General features: G+C 43.5%; 1 long non-coding RNA gene across 1 annotated transcript; it reads right to left on the bottom strand.

The window, feature by feature from the left end:
* Positions 1-3,820: 3,820 nt before the first annotated feature.
* LOC310752413 lies at positions 3,821-17,570 on the bottom strand. The gene is made up of 2 exons (XR_014542945.1): positions 17,536-17,570; positions 3,821-4,190 (listed from the first exon to the last, which is right to left on the bottom strand). It is a non-coding gene; the product is annotated as an uncharacterized lncRNA (long non-coding RNA).
* Positions 17,571-17,625: the final 55 nt, after the last annotated feature.

Below are 17,625 nucleotides of genomic sequence, written 5' to 3'. Positions count from 1 at the left end.
GACACTGCAGCTAATCTTAACAGGGATTATATTTTGAGTTAAATGGAAGCTATCAAAACAGTTGGCTCTGCCTCTTCATTCACTCCCATCCATGTGAACTAGAACGCAAACAGACAGTTCTTTAACACCTTTCTTCCCAGTGTGGGTAGCAAACATCTTTGTTAGAAGAATAAGCTTCCTTTAATTTTGACAACTCCTTCCCCTTGTTGTTATTGTTCATACTGGGAGGGTGGGATGGTCAAGTGCCCTTTGCCAGTAGGCTTTGGAAGAAGCAGCTGCTGTGTGTGTAATAAAGTCAGGAGATGCTCAGGGCCAGTTGGAGGCTGTCTGTTAGCCCAGCAATTATTTTTGTTACGTGGCCTTCAGTGGTTCCCTTCCAAAGCAAAACAGCCAGCTGTGCAGTGCTGAGTTGCTGTCTTTGTGATTGCTCTGCACCCTGATTTCTGACGTGTGCAGGCAGGCTCGGCCGAAACAATGGGGAGGGAAATGTGTGCTGTGTACATTCAAAGGCATATGCTTGGCTGCTGCTGCTGTTTGGTGAGGGAGGTTAAAATCATATTCTGCACTGAGCCCTGCACCTCAAGGTTAGGCACTGTTGGGCTGGCATCACTGTAGATATTGGAGTCTAAAGGAGGGAGGTAATTCTGCACCAGGAACAGAAGGCAAACCTTTGCACAGCTCAATAGTGGAAGAGAACTGGGAATGATGGTTCTGCTAATGGCTAGAGCAGGGAAGGGGAACCTGTGTCCTCTAAGATGCTGCTGAGCTCCCAACGGCCATCAGCCCTGCCACCATAGCCAAGTGGTCAGGGATGATGGGAGCTGTTGTCCAACAACATGTGGAAGGGCACAGGCTTCCTCACTCCTCAGCTAAATGGAGCCTCCCTATTCAGTGGCAAAATACCTCTGAATATCAGCGGCTTGCGGAGCAATGGCAGGAAATTGATGTTGTTGCCTTCATGCTTTGCTTGCGGGCTGCCCAGAAGCATTTGGCTGGCTATGTTTGGGAAGAGGATGCTGAATTATAGAGAGCTTTTGATCAGATCTAGCAGGTCTCTTCTCATCATTCTATTTCTGATGTTGCATGCTGTGAGTGCTATTGTTTATTGTATCCTAAACAGCATCTCTCCCCCAACTAAGAGAGAGGTAGCAGCAGAAGTACACAAACCAGGTACGAAAAGGCTAGAGAATCCAGAACCATAGGACCGAGCATGCTCTGTGGCCACATAGGACTGATTGATTGTTGGAGGAGCTGAAAGCCAGTGTGGGGAGAGGGGGAGATAGAATAGAGTGGCATGGATGAGGGTGGGGGGAGAAAGAGACACAGTCATAAAAAGTTCAGAGAGCACCATCTCATTGTCTGGAAAGGTCAGTTCCTGATTCACATTGAGATGCTATTTACAAATTTCCCCAGGGGGGAACGGATGCGAGAACTGCCCAGTGGTGTAAGTGGAGAAATGAAATGATTGTACCTGGCGTTGAGGACAAGCATGTCTATCACATACAGAGAAAATTAAAACACAGAAAACCCAAATGGAGAGGGGAAATCCCCCAAACAGGTCAAAGAGGATTCAGCATGCCCAGTGGCCACGAAATGCCAGCTGAGTGTTGGGAAGAAAGGGAATTTCGGGGCCTGGGGAATTCTGAACAGGGAACCCTCCACAATTAAATGTGTGCTCTTCAAATGAATGAAATGCCCTGGCTGCAGAGGAAGTGAATGGAATTTTCTTCCTTGTTGAGGATCTAAATGGAAGGGAGAGCTATAGCACGTACACACCCATGTTTTTTTGCAAGCTTTCTTTGAATACTGAAAACCTTGGCTTTCGTTTTACAATAGTGAGCTCTGAAAACGAAACTTCTAGCCCAACCCACATGGCTTAAGGAAGGAATAAACGAGAACTTCAAATAGTATGCAGCATGATGTACCCAAAGCTGAGCGGGCAACTCCATTTTCTCTAATGAAAATGGTTAAAGGCAAAAATCTAGCAAACACACACTTCCTTCTGATTGCTGTACTTGCGTGTTTTGCATACACACAGTGCATTTTTCTGGGGATACGCACACCCCTAAACATTTTGTGAATCTTTGTACTTTTGTCCATTTACTGTATTTATTTTCCCTGATTTGAACTATAAAATGGTGATTTTCTTGAGTCAAAATGAGAGTACCCCTAAACATTTTTTAGGGGGGAAAGCACTGCATACACATATTGCAAGGATGGCATATCACTGACTATATGAGCCAAGGAGGCAAGCAGATTTCTCCTGGAAACTCATTTACTGAAAAGCAAGTTTCACAATAATCAATGGAGCTTCCAAGTACAGGTTGGCACCAAGTACAGGTTGGCACCTCTGTGGCATCCACTGTGAACTTCCATACAGAATAGAATCATAGAATTGTAGAGTTTGGTATGTGTCTGCATCCTCACAGATCAAACTCTACGGGCAGAACATAATTATTTGCAAGCATTTAAAGCACTTTAACAGTCATAGCTTTCCCCAAAACAATCCTGGGGACTGGGAATTTGTTAAGGGCACTGGACTCTAGCTCAGGGCAGGGTTTCCTAACAATTCTCAGCACCCTTAATTCCTAGTATTCTTTGGAGGAAGACTTGTTATGGTAGTGCCTTACGTGTACAATGTAAATGTGACCATTGCGGTATGGATTAGTTATTACATGTGAAGAGCTGTCGCAGGCAGATAATCACAGGCGAAACCTTTTTTCCTGTAGTCATCCATGCATTCTGCTGTAAGGCCTCAAAAGCTGGGGCATATGTGTTTACTATTTGAGCACTACCACATCCTGTCATAACTTGCATGTAGGAGAAGAAATAAGAATGCAACCAGAACTTGCATATCACCACAATGCTTTCAATAGAGGTGGGCAGTCAGCTTATATCTTCAGCTGCAGAGATTTTGAGATACCCACCACTGATGTACATACATGTGTGAACTGAGTATACAGTTAGGATTGATATGTAAGGCATTGTCGTGTAACTTTAACATGCCCATTATGAATCTGATGCTGAACTAAAGATATGCCAGTTCTCGTGCCACCTAATGCTGCCAACCACCCTCTTCCTGAACAACTACATGCCATGCATAAATTCAGACAAACACTGTTTTCTTCACTGGCACATCCCTATGCCAGCAAACACTGTGCCTGTTGGATTGCTGCCTGCTGTACAGCGGTCAAAAGCTCAGGACGTGGCGGCAATTCTGTTGCCATCCCCATTGGTTCAAAGAGTCCTGGTGATGAGAAAGGGCTTGGCACATCTCCCAACATGCCAGGAAGTGTTTCTTGTAATACAGAAAAGAAACCAAGGCACAGAGTTATAGATAGTTTGGGCCCAAAGGGGAAAACAACAGATGGCATTTGAAGGAAGGTGCATTCCGGTTAGAAACAAAGATAGCACATTGCTATGTAAACTGATGATGTTTTATTTATATCGTGTCCTTTCCCAGGTCTCAGAGCAAGTAGTAGCATATTTGTTTGTTTCAGGTGAAATTTGTAAAAAGTAAGTTTTGACAAAACAGAAAAGCCCCCATATTTCCACACCATCAGTCCAAAAGAAGATGTTAGCATGTCTAAGTTCATGTGGTGGGGACTTGATTCCCGAAACAAGTATTTAGTTTTGTAGTTTGCTTTCAGGGCTGGTACACACACAAATATTCATCACCAGATCACTGCAACGCCCAGCAATGAATTTCACCTGTGAATGGACACCACAGACTGGACTTTTACCATGCTTCAAATGCAATATTGTTTCCCCTCAATGAAATCTGTTTGCACATTCAGCAGGTAAATGCAGAGAAACGAAATTATGGAGGGGGTTTTTATTTTAATTATAAAGTGTCTAATGTTTTCTCTCTAACATTTTCTAAAACAATGCAGGCCCTGCTCACAGAATTACGGTCTTTCCTTTGTTTTCGCATGTCTCATATATGAACTTAAACCCCAGACAGCTGATTCACACAAGCAATTCATCCTCTAATGTTACAGTGTCCAGCGACAAACATTGTGGGAACAAAACCACAGTATTCTGAGGTGTGAGTTGTTGTTGTTGGCCTACAGCTTCCGTCATCCCTGCTGCCTGGGCTGATGATGGGAGCTGGCTTCCAGTGTCTGGAGGGTCACAGCTTCCCGGCTCCTGCATTAAGGACCAACCATGCACATGTTGTGTGACTAGGCCTGCCAAGAAGAGGAAACAAAAATGACTGGTTACTTGTCTCTCCACTGGTCCAATGGTTTGTAAAACCCCATCCTGGTAGGGAAAAAATAGTGCAAAAACATTTGTGTACCATTTTGGCAAAATAAGCGACCAAATAAATAAATTAATTCTGAAATCATTATCATTGGTTATAAACTAAACAGGGATCCGTGGCTCACATTTTTTGGTTCTTGGGGGGGGGAATCTCAACCCCAATATTCCTTTCTTTGACCATGGTCACTTTTCTGACAGGCACTGCCTGTCAGGTGGGTAATGGGGGGAGGCCCTCACTTTACAAACTTGTTTTTCCCAGGTGTGGGACATGGCACAATCTGGGAGTTTGAATCAACACAGCAATGAGATGATAAATGGGCAGGGTAAGAAGGATAAATTTCTAAGTGCATGGTAATAGTTCGTTGATTATATCAACAAATTGGCACTGTCGCTATGACCACCTGCCATGGGTGTAGCCAGGATTTATTTATTTTGTGGGGGGGAATTAGGGTTGCCACATTTCAAAGAGCAAAAAAGAGGACGCCATGAAGATTCTCATTTTAAATACGCCTACTATATGTAGGCTATAGAAGCTGTGATATATTGCTGGGGGGGGGGCAGGAGAAGTGAAGGGGAAAGCAAGTCTTCAACCACCAGTCTTGTCTAGGACTCATCCAGAAAGTATAGCCAGAGACATTATGGCAAATTTTAAAAATGTTACCCCTGAAAAAGAGGATGTGTCCTGGAAAAAGAGGACACACAGCAATGGGGGGGGGGCAGAATTGAATTACTTGCGACACAATTGGTCAGTTAAGTATTTTTTTTATTTACTTTATTAGGGGGGCAGTTCCCCCGAACCCCCGGCCACACCACCTGCAACCAGGGGTGGAGGAAGGGTGGTACTTTAGGTGTGGGGCCTGTTGTGTATTGAGTCAAAGGATTTTATATCTGTATTATTGTTGTCTGTATTTGCATTAGGGTAAAGTAACTGCCTTTTGGTTCCAGAGGGTACAGCTACTATTGGTTCATTTAAGCTGCTGTATTTGGATCCTCTGTCTTATTGGTTTCCTCCAAAAGGCAGGACTGTGATTGCCTGATATTGTTCCCTCCAAAATGTATCCTTTCTTGCTAGTTCCCTGTCCCTATAAATGTAGCTCTCCCCTCCTCAGTTCTCAGTCTTGTTTGCTGTAATAAAGAAGCGTTACTACAGAACTGTCTCCAGCATATTATGTCAAGAGAGCTGAAATCACAAACCCCACGTCACAACAACTGGCGACGAGGATGGGATCCGGAATGCTGAGGAGCGGTTAAACGCAGCCCTGCCTCAGAGTCCGGATTGTAGCTAAGAAGAAGACTCACTGGCCGGCTGAGAAGACGACCCTGCCCACAGGACAATGGAGAGTCCAAGGGTATTGGAGCCCTTCCAGCCATCAGAGCCCCACACGTGGGAAGACTACGTCGAACGCTTTGAGTTCTTCGCAGTGGCTCAAGGGATCACCGATGCCAGCAAAAGAAGGGCCACATTCCTGAGCTACTGTGGGCCTGAGACCTTCAAGCTGGCCAAGGCATTGCTTGCTCCAGTGAAGCTAAGTGAGACACCTCTCAAAGATATTCTTGCCTGCCTGACAAGCCATTTGGCGCCTACTGAGACCAAGATGGCCCGGCGGTTGGAGTTTCATAAGAGGCAGCAGCGTGCTGGGGAGTCTGTATCTGCATTCCTAGCTGAACTGCGGAAGCTTGCTCAGCACTGCGACTTCCAAGATCTGGAAGAGACTCTCCTGGATCGGTTTATCGGTGGTCTGAGCAGCAAGAAAGCCAGAAGACGCATCGTGGCTAAAGAAGAGGTTACCCTTGCTTCAGCCTTGAAGGAGGCCGCTGCCACGGAGAATTATGAAAGAGAGGAGCTTGATGCCAGTCGCAAGGCCCCTAAGATAGAAGTTGCGCATGCCATGGACGAGCTAAAGGCTACTCCGAGCCAAAGCCCAGTCCGTGGGGTTGAGTCAGTGCGTCAGGCCTGCACAGTGCACAAAGATCACCGAGGCAGGTGCCCTGGTTGTGGCGGCAACCATGAGCGGAAGAGTTGTCGTTTCCGGGATGCTATGTGCCGGACGTGCGGGAAGACAGGTCACATCGCCAGGGTCTGTAGATCGGCGGCGCTGGGAGCGACAGGAGCAACTAGACTGGAGCATCGCAGACCGTCCACGGCAAACCATGTTCTAAAGGACTGCCACTACGTAACGGAGATCAACGGGAGGGTCATGCAGTTTCCAGCGCAAGGCAAGGCACACGTCAAGGTGAAGATTGAGGGTCAGCTGTGCGACATGGAGGTGGACTCCGGATCTAGATTCACTATCGTGTCGGACCAGACCGCGAGGACATTCTTCCCCAGGGGTAAGTTGCCCCCTCTGGAGCCCTTCCCGGCAACCTTGCAGTCATACTCAGCGGGCCGCATCCATGTCATGGGAATGTGTGCCGTGAGAGTACAGTTCCGGGACAAACAGGCGGTACTCAAACTGGTGATTGCGAAGGGCAGTTGCCCCAGTCTCCTGGGCACTGACTGGTTCCCCGCCCTGGGACTGAGTATATCAGGGCTTAATTCAATCCAAACCTGCCCTGAGATGAGCGAGGCATTATGCAAAGAATTTGCCGGTCTCTTTAATGGAAAACTGGGTTGTTATAAAGGGCCCCCAGTTGACTTCGAATTGGACCCTGGGGTGGCCCCAATCCGACTCAAACCAAGGCGAGTGCCATTTGCACTGCAACCCAAGATCGAAGCAGAGCTGGATAAATTGGTCAAGCAGGGAGTTCTCTCACCCGTGGACTCTGCTAAGTGGGAGACTCCAATTGTCACGCCCCTTAAAGCAAATGGGGAAGTCAGGATCTGTGCAGATTACAAATGTACTATCAATAAGGCACTCAGGGGAAACTCATACCCCATTCCAGTCGTATCACATCTGTTGGCTAAACTGGCTGGGGGCAAGGTGTTCGCCAAAATTGACCTGGCACAAGCTTACCAACAGCTGCCAGTAACCCCACAATCAGCGGAAGCACAGACTATTGTCACACATAAAGGGGCGTTCAGAGTTAACAGATTACAATTTGGAGTTTGTGTGGCCCCAGGGATTTTTCAAGGGCTCATGGAACGCCTGTTAAGAGGTCTGCCGGGGGTCTTGCCATTTTTTGATGACGTTTTGATTGCTGGAAAAGACCCACAGGAACTGGTTGCGCGTGTCCGTGCAGTGTTGCTCAAGTTCAAGGAGGTGGGGTTGCAACTGAAAAAGGAAAAATGCAGTTTTGGGGTGCCAACCGTGGATTTCTTGGGGTTTAAAATTGATGCATCAGGCATCCACCCCACAGATGCTAAGATTAAGGCCATCATCGAGACACCACGACCACAGAACAAGACGCAGTTGCAGTCATTCCTGGGACTTATTAACTTTTATCATTCGTTCTTGCCCCACAAAGCTTCGGTAGCTGAACCATTACATCGACTGTTGCAGAAAAAGAATGTGTGGCGATGGGGGCAGGGGCAGCAGAAGGCTTTTGACTCCTTGCGAGGAATGCTGAGTAGCAGGAGCGTCCTTGCTCATTACGATGAGTCGAAGCCACTGGTCCTGGCATGTGATGCCTCTCAATACGGCCTGGGGGCGGTGCTGAGTCATAGGGAACCGGATGGGTCGGAAAAGCCCATCTCTTTCTATTCCCGTACGTTGTCGCCCACGGAGCGCAACTATGCTCAAATTGACAAAGAGGCGCTTGCAATTGTGGCAGGAATCAAAAAGTTCCATGATTATGTGTATGGTCGCCATTTCTCCATTGAAACGGACCACAAACCACTGTTAGGGTTGTTCAACCCGAACAAACAAACGCCACAAATTCTCTCCCCCAGAATGTTGCGTTGGTCTATATTCCTGAACGGGTTCCAGTACACCTTGACCCATGTGCCGGGGAAACGGTTGTGCCACGCTGATGCGCTGAGTCGATTGCCTCTTCCTGGCGGGAGCAATGTGGATCCTGCTCCAGCGGAGCACATAATGATGGTGGAAACACTTCCGGGGGCTACTGTAACGGCTACTGATATAGCTGAGAAAACGAGGAAAGATGCTGTTCTCTCCCGTGTGCTCACTTGGGTGGGGAGGGGGTGGCCAGGTGGTCCGCATGAAGACAAATTCAGGCCTTATGCGACAAGGCAGCACGAGTTGTCCATGCATAAGGGTTGTCTCCTGTGGGGAGATAGGGTGATCATCCCAGCACCACTGAGAAACAGGGTTCTTGAGACGCTTCACATGGGACACCTGGGAATGGTCAGGATGAAGTCGCTAGCCCGATGTTATGTGTGGTGGCCTGGAATGGACCAGAACATAGAACAATGGGTACGAACATGCAAGGCATGCCAAGAGGTGCGGCCAGAAGTGGCCAGAGCACCAGTTCACTGGTGGGAGCAGTCCAGATCTCCCTGGAGCCGGCTGCACTTAGATTTTGCTGAAAAGTTGGATACTATTTGACATAACTATTGGGAATTCCCTGAAATATCTACATCTTTTTTAGGACTATTAAGTGAACTAATAAACTTAAAACTTGAGGTAATAGAAAACAATGAAAGTCTGGCATATTTTCTGTGAAACGGATTAGGCCAACAAGTGACTGAAGAGTGCAGAGACTGAACAATTTTTTTTTTCTTCTTCCTCTGAAATGCAAAAGAGATTATTATTTTTGATTTTTGTCCTTTGTTCTGTTTCTCTCTCCTTATGTTGTTGAAACAGCTATACTAGACATGTTTCTGTAGTATATTGGTTGTTTTTCATTTCTCCACTTCGCTCCAAACCTGGACTTTGAGGCTTATTAACTCCCCCCAATTGGGGCTGCTAATGCTCACTTCAAATCTCATTTCACTTCACTTTACTTCAATTTTTTCGCCCACTGTTCCCCTGAACTGGATATACGTAAGGATTAGAGGAAAGTCCCACTTTCCCCTTTCCTTTTTTTTTCTCTTCACTTCTTCTTATGACTTTAATTAAATCCCTGATATAATCTGTGGATACAAGCTTCGCCCATTCGCGCTGCACATTGGAATTGATAACTGTTGGGGATTCCCCTTCTTTCTTTTTTTCTTTTTCTTTTTCTTTTTTTTTTTTGGACTACATTTCGGACGTTTCCCTATTTTCGATATTGGATTGGGCCGACAAGCGGCTGAAGAGAACAGAACCGTTAAGGCCCAGATGGAAGAATCCTGGTGGAGCCTTATTTTTGAAGTAGACTGAGTTCCTTTTTGGTTACAATTTTGGTTACAATTTTGGTTATAATTTAGTTGTAATAGGTTAAAGTTTGTTTGACTATAATTGGATATAATTCGGGGGGGGGACTTGCTTTATTATAAAAACACTCCCACATTCCTTAAGACAATATTTGGAACCATTTAGATATAACAGAGATATTTGGTTATTTGATTTATTTGACCATTTGATTCTATACAGTGGGTACAGTGGGTTATCCAAGGTTGTCAATCAGTGGAAAGTGTTATAATTCAATATCGGGGTCACGAGATTAGAAGGATTTAAAGTGTCCAATTAATGGTATTTTATTTTTATTTTTTATTTTTTTTTCTCTTTTTTTTCTCTACTCTCTCCCTCTCACGTGTATATATGTAGAGTAATTAAATTAAGTTGGGAGGTAATATTGAGTATACAACAAATATTGATACAGTGGAAGAATTTTGGGCCCCGCCTCTGGTTTTTTCTAAGGGTGTTGGGAACTGGACCCAATAAGCTGTGTAAAAGGAACTTCCTGAAGCTTACAAAAGAGGTTTGGTTCTTTGTTTCTGGAGATTCTAGGAAAAACAAAACAAAACAAAAAGACTGTGAGCCCTTTAAGGGAGAGATTTGCCTGAGTATGTCGGGGAGAGATGGGAAAAAGGGGGGAGGGACTCCAGGGGAAAGGAAGTCATCACGTCAAGAAGAAATTAAAGAAATTAAAGACCTAGACATTCTATGGTTAAAAATAAAAGAAGAATTTAAACAAAACGAATTACACATGGAAAACAAATTAGGAGAAATGCAAGAGATGATTGATAAAAAGATAGAGGGGGCAGTTGGAGAACTCTCAATTAAGATCCAAGAGCTGTCAGCTAAATCTAAAATAATTGAAGAATCTAATAAAAAAATGCAGAAAGAGATGAGAGAACAGAAAAAAGAGACAGAAAAAATAAAGGAAGAAATGAGAAAAGTAAACAAAATACAAGAAAGGATTTGGGATAATCTAGCTATGACAGAAATGCGTCAGAAACAGCTTCATTTAAAATTTAGGGGAGTAGGTGAGGAGATGAATGAAGATATAAAAGAAAAAATGACTAAAGAATTATCTAAGTGGCTGGGAATAAAAGAAGAAGATGTGGCCTTCTCTATAGAGAATGCATTTAGAATAAAGGTGAAACCGCAACAAATCAAGTCAAGGAAACTCCTTGGAGATTGTTTAGTGATCTTTAATTCAATTGAGATGAAAAATTTAATTCTGAAAACGAGCTACCAAAAAAAACTTATAATTGAAGGTAGACCTATTATTATTTACAAAGAAATACCAGTTAGGTTGTTACGTAAAAGAGAAGGGTACAGACAAGTGGTAGGTGTCCTAAAAAGAAATGACATACAATATAGATGGGAGTTCCCTGAAGGGGTCACCTTCTTCTATAAAGACAAAAAATTTAAGTTGACGGACACTCAAGAGGTGGAGAAATTTCTAAGAAGGTATGAGAAGGAGCTTGGCAAGGCCGAAATCAGGTTAGGAGACAGGGGGGAAAGTAAAGATGAGAGAAGAAAAAAGAAGGAGAGGGGAAGTGAGAAAGATGAGAAAGAAGAGGAAGAAGAAGTTGATGAGGAAGAAGCCGCGGTGGGAAAAGATGCGGCAGAAGAGGAGGAACTCTTAGGGAACAGGGGTTCCAGACTATAAGATTGGTAACCCGGTTAGAGTAAATAAAAGTTAAACATAACAGCATCGCTGAAATTTCTGTCCTGGAATGTGAATGGGCTAAATGAAAAACTTAAAAGGAATAAAATTGAGAAGGCTTTGAAAAACAAGAACTATGATGTGATCTGTTTTCAAGAGACACATGTAGCCAAAAAACATAAACATATTTTGATAAATAAAAGGTTGGGGGTGGAATTTATTAACTCAGACGTAAATAAAAAAAGAGGAGTAGTTGTTTACGTTAAGGAAAAATGGGACCCCGTATTAACTTGTAAAGACGATGAGGGAAGAATACTGGGAATACAACTTAATCATCAAGGGGAAAAAATCAATGTGGTAACAGTTTATGCCCCAAATACAAACAAAGCAGAGTTTTTTGAAAAATTGGAACAAATATTACTAGATTTGGAAAATTACAAATTAATTCTACTTGGAGACATGAACGGTGTACCAATACCAGAACTTGACAGAAGTGGAAAAAAGGGGAAATCGAATCAAGGGAAGCTCCCAAGATCATTTAGTAATCTTGAGGAAAATTTAGATTTAATAGATATATGGAGGCATAAAAACCCAATAACGAAGCAGTTCACACATTTTTCAGAACCCCACCAGAGTTGGGGTAGAATTGATCAGATTTGGGTGTCACGTGCATTATCGACAAGAATAACAAAATGTGAGATCCAGCCTAGAACCCTTTCTGATCATTGTCCAATAGTCTTGGAAATAAAACGTGAAATATCGGGAGTGTACAGGTGGAGAATGAATGAATATCTATTTGAAATTGACGAGGTGAACGAAAAGGCTAAAAGTACTCTGAAAAATTATTTTGACTTAAATCTGAATAAAGAAACCCCAATTAATATAGTTTGGGATGCGAGTAAGGCAGTGTTAAGGGGTTTTTTAATACAACAAAACAATTACAGAAGGAAACTTAGAGAACAAAAGAAAGAAGAAATTATTACCCAACTGAGAGACTGTGAGAAAAAATTAACAATAAACTCGGGAGATGAAAGGACTAAACAAATAGTTAAAGTGCTACAATCACAATATTCAGCATTACTAAACCAAGAAGTAGAATGGAGAATTAAATCCATGAAGCAAAAATATTTTGAATCAGCAAATAAAACGGGGAGATTACTGGCGTGGCAATTAAGAAAAAGGAAAAAGCAAAATGTGATTAATAGAATAAAATCGGGAGATATGATAATAGAAGATCCAGATGAAATAAAAAAAAAGTTTCTCCAATTCTATGAAAAGTTGTATGAAAAAGGAGAGGAAGATAATGTAGAAATAGGAAAATACTTGGAAGAGTATAGAGGGGAATATTTAACTGATGAAGAAAGAGCTCAATTAAACAAGAAGATTACAATGGAAGAGATTAACGAGGCTATTAAGAAGATGAAACCCGGAAAAGCACCCGGACCGGATGGACTGTCAGCAAAGTATTATAAGGTTTTAAGGGAATATCTTGCTCCGGTGCTTAGTGAAGTGATTAATGATGTTCTACAAGGAGGGAAGATTCCAGATTCATGGAGGGAGGCACACATCACATTAATACCAAAAGCGGATGCTGAAAAGATGGACGTAAGTAACTACAGGCCGATATTGTTACTTAACTGCGATTACAAAATCTTCGCAGATATTTTGGCGAACAGACTCAGGAAATACTTAACAAAATCTATTCATAAAGATCAAGCGGGATTCCTCCCTAACAGGCAATTAAAAGATAATGTTCGGCATATACTGGACATTATTGAGTATTTGGATCTTAGGACCGACATTCCTGCGGCGATGATTTTTATCGATGCCGAAAAGGCTTTCGATAATGTTTCTTGGAGGTTTTTAATACAATGTATGAAAGCAGTAGGAATAGAAGGACCATTTTTGGAAGGTATTAAAGCAATATACTCAAGCCAAAGGGCCAAACTGATAATTAACAATAATCTCACTAATTCTTTTACAATTGCAAAGGGCACGAGACAGGGGTGCCCGTTGTCTCCCCTTCTATTTATTATGGTTTTGGAAATAATCGCAAATAAAATAAGGAAAACACCAAAAATAAGAGGTATAAGAATTGGAGAAAAAGAATATAAATTAAAGGCTTACGCCGATGATTTGGTATTGTCTTTAGAGGACCCAATAGAAAGTGCCAGTAATGCCCTGGAGTTATTAGAGGAATTCGGTAAATTGTCTGGGTTTAAGTTAAATAAAATAAAAACTAAGATCTTAACAAAAAATTTGGCCGAAGATGTAAAAAACCAGCTAGAACTAAAAACAGGTATTAAAGTGGTGAAAAAGGTAAAATACCTGGGAATATGGATCTCCCCGAAAAATATAAATTTAGTAGAGGATAACTACACTAAGGTCTGGAGAGAAATTAAGAAAGACTTAGATACTTGGAATAGGTTAAAATTGTCCTGGACAGGAAGGATGGCCGCGATTAAGATGAGCATTCTTCCGAGACTACTGTTTTTATTCCAGAATATCCCGGTAATTAGAGGTACGGCATGTTTTAAGAATTGGCAAAGAACTTTAGCTAAATTTATATGGCAAGGGAAAAGGGCAAGAATTAAATTCAAACTCCTCACGGATCTAAGAGAAAGAGGGGGTTTTGCAGTTCCGAACTTAAAACTTTATTATGAGGCCGCTTGTCTTTGTTGGATAAAAGAATGGGCCATTTTAAAAAACACGGATTTGTTGGATCTAGAGGGATTTGACATTAGATTCGGCTGGCATGCTTATTTGTGGCATGATAAAGGAAAGATCCATAGAGGCTTCTCTAATCATATCATTAGAGGCTCGTTATTAGAAGTTTGGAACAGGAACAAAAAGCTGATTGAAAGAGACACCCCTTGGTGGCTTTCACCAATTGATATCTTAACAATAAAAAAGTTAAATCTGGAATGTGAAAGATGGACATACGAAGATCTCCTAGTTAAATCAGAAAGAGGGTGGAAAATTAGACCGTACGAAGAGCTAAAGGATAAATTAACTGGATGGATACAATTTCACCAAATTAATGCGTTATGGTACGATCATAAAAAAATAGGAATGAGTGAAAAAAAGTCCAGGTACCAGGTGGAAATCTTAGAAAGTAATACTAAACTTTTATCCAAAATGTATAACCAACTGTTAGACTGGGATACTAAAGATGAAGAGGTGAAAGGAGTCATGGTCAAATGGGCCAGAGACCTTGGATATAATCTGGAGTTTGACAGATGGGTAAAACTTTGGAAGAAAGGTATGAAGTTCACAGCATGTGCTGCTCTCCGAGAAAACATGGAGAAAATGATGTATCGTTGGTACATCACCCCGGCAAAACTGGGGAAGATGTATAAGACCGGAGACAGCACATGCTGGAAATGTAAAACTAAAGAGGGTAATTTCTTTCACATGTGGTGGACCTGTGACGAAGTGAAAAGATTTTGGGGACAAATTTACGATGAATTAAAAAGAATACTGAAATACACCTTCCCCAAAAAACCTGAAGCGTTCCTTTTAGGTATGATCGGAGAGGAGATCAAAAATGAAGACCAAACATTCTTTCAATATGCAATGGTGGCCGCCAGGATTTTGTTAGCGCAAAACTGGAAAACTTCCAATATCCCCACCATTAGAGAATGGCAAATGAAATTATATGAGTATATAGAATTAGCTAGAATGTCACAAAAAATTAGGCATCAAAAAATCGTTAAGTTTACGAACGACTGGAATAAATTTCTAAGTTACATTGAAATCAATCTAGGTATTACCAAAATCACAGTGGGCGGAATCTAAAACCTGCGATGTAAAGAGCTGATATAATACAATCTGCAGATAAGCGATGAGTTTATTTTGCCTAAACCGAGATGGAAGGAAGTCAATTGAGTGATGTTATGTTGGTTTGTCTGTTTTATGTTTATAGGCGTTGTTTGTTGTTGTTGTTTGTTTGTTTGTTTGCTTTTTTTTCTTTTCAGTCTTTTTTCTTTTTTGTATTGTTTGATGTCGTTTCCAAAATATCAATAAAAAGATTAGTAAAAAAAAAAAAAGATTTTGCTGGGCCATTCCAGGGGAAGGTCTTTTTGGTTATTGTCGATGCATATTCCAAATGGTTAGAAGTGGCGATGGTCCCTAGCATGGCATCAGCTGCCGTAATCAAGGTGTTGAGGCAGCTGTTTGCAACCCACGGGTTACCTGAGACCATTGTATCAGATAATGGGGCAGCTTTTGTATCCCAAGAATTCAGGGCATTCTTGGCTGATAACTTCATAAGAGGGGTCACATCCGCGCCCTTTCACCCATCCTCCAATGGGCAGGCTGAGCTCATGGTAAGAACAGCCAAAGAATCCATTGCGCGCTTAATGGAGGGTAACTGGTCAGCTCGCATCGCGCGAATGTTATTTTTGCAGCATGCGACACCGTGTACTGTGACGGGCAAGTTGCCAGCTGAGCTGCTCTTGGGTAGAAGACTGGTAACGGTGCTGGATTATGTCCACCCTGATAAAATGCCAAACCGTAATTCAAGAGCAACCCCCCAGGCTGAGGCTGACACAACAAGGTATCTCGCCCCTGAAGATCTGGTCTGGGGGAGGAACTATTCACGAGGTTCGCGGTGGGTGGCTGGTGTGGTCACCCGGACTAGTGGACCAGCGTCCTACTATGTGACCTTGGAAAATGGGCAAGTTTGGAAGAGACATATAGATCAGCTGAGGCGCCGGGCGCTCAGCAGGGAGGGGTCAGATAATTCATCCCTGGCTAACAACGCAGAGCTGCAAGACCAGAGTGAAAATGGCCCAGAGGTGCAGTCACCAGGGGCTTCAGCAAATGAACCAGGGTCTGCTAGTCCTCAGGAGGACGAGGTACAGGTAGGGGACCCTGCGATGTCTGGGACTCCATCTGTTCCTGACGAAACCCCTATAGCACCCCCCCCCCACCACAGGTAACATCCAATCCAGAACCGGCAACACCTGTTGTCAGGAGATCAAGTAGAAGTTGTAGGCCCCCACAGTACCTGAGAGATTACGTCTGCGGTGCTCACTAGGGGGGGAGGGGTGTTGTGTATTGAGTCAAAGGATTTTATATCTGTATTATTGTTGTCTGTATTTGCATTAGGGTAAAGTAACTGCCTTTTGGTTCCAGAGGGTACAGCTACTATTGGTTCATTTAAGCTGCTGTATTTGGATCCTCTGTCTTATTGGTTTCCTCCAAAAGGCAGGACTGTGATTGCCTGATATTGTTCCCTCCAAAATGTATCCTTTCTAGCTAGTTCCCTGTCCCTATAAAGGTAGCTCTCCCCTCCTCAGTTCTCAGTCTTGTTTGCTTTAATAAAGAAGTGTTACTACAGAACTGTCTCCAGCATATTATGTCAAGAGAGCTGAAATCACAAACCCCATGTCACAACAGGGCCGCCCCAGGTGTCCCCACTGAGGGGGCTGACAAATTGCCGGGCGGCACTCACCATGGGGCCTGCAGCAGGGCCTGCAGCTTCTGGGAGAGACGTGGTGGCTCAGGCGTTTGCAGGCTCTGTGCTGCCCAAACGGTCTGCCCACTGCCTCCCCCCCCCCAGCTGTAGGGCGACTGAGTGGGAGGAGGCAGGCAGACTCTGGAGGCCCCACGGTGAGCCTTTCCCCTATGGATGCCTCACCCCACCCTCACCCTGCCCCTATGGGCACCTTGCTGCACCTTCGCCCTGCCCCATAGGCAGCAGCTTGCACCCCAGGCGCCCGAGCGGCTTCCTCCGCCGCTGACTCTCCCTGGCAATAATACTGGTTTTAGCCCTCTCACTGGTCAGAGCTGAAGTTGTTATTTACAACTTTAAAACGAGATGCAACAAATTTCCCCTTGTGATCTCCATAGTAGACAATTTTAAATGTTGCTTGTAGAGAGAGATAGAGGTAGATAGCTTTAACAGTTTCTTAGCATTTTCTTAAAGCGATAGGCTATCCCTTTTGGGGGCCCTTGGGCCCCTCCCCCAAGGAGAACCTCCAAATAGGCACCCTGTGGAGGAGAGTTTCCTGGCTGTCACTCAAAGAAGAATTCAAACTCAGGCTGCAGTGTTTACCAAAATCTTTAATGTTCAGATCAGTGCGATACTTGGGCAAAATGTCATTAAAAGGCACAGAAGGTTCTACAAATAGCCAAGCAAGCAAAGACATTGATCCAGCAATGACACATACCCTGGCTTAGGAGGTAACTCCTCTTAAGCCCCCCAAAAAATATTTAAGGGGGCTGGAAACCCCCCCCAAGTTGATGGCCATTGCCATTTAATTGTGTGTGCCATGTCATGTGACTATGTAGGGCAGGGCTTATCGCCTGCCCACCCCCCATATTTTATTCAAGTTGGCCCCCCAGCAACCCTGTTATTAGAGAGTGGGGCCGGCACTAATTTCTCACCCATGAGCAATGATCCCATGTTGAAAACAAACCCATTTGTATCCACTGTATTAATGCGCCAAGGGACTATTTTATGTACCCTTATGACCA

The sequence above is a fragment of the Podarcis filfolensis genome (genome assembly GCF_964270895.1).
Source record: "Podarcis filfolensis genome assembly, chromosome: 17".
Classification (NCBI taxonomy): domain Eukaryota; kingdom Metazoa; phylum Chordata; class Lepidosauria; order Squamata; family Lacertidae; genus Podarcis; species Podarcis filfolensis.
The sequence above is the reverse complement of the archived record's forward strand: the minus strand, read 5'-3'. Positions and strand labels throughout refer to the sequence as shown.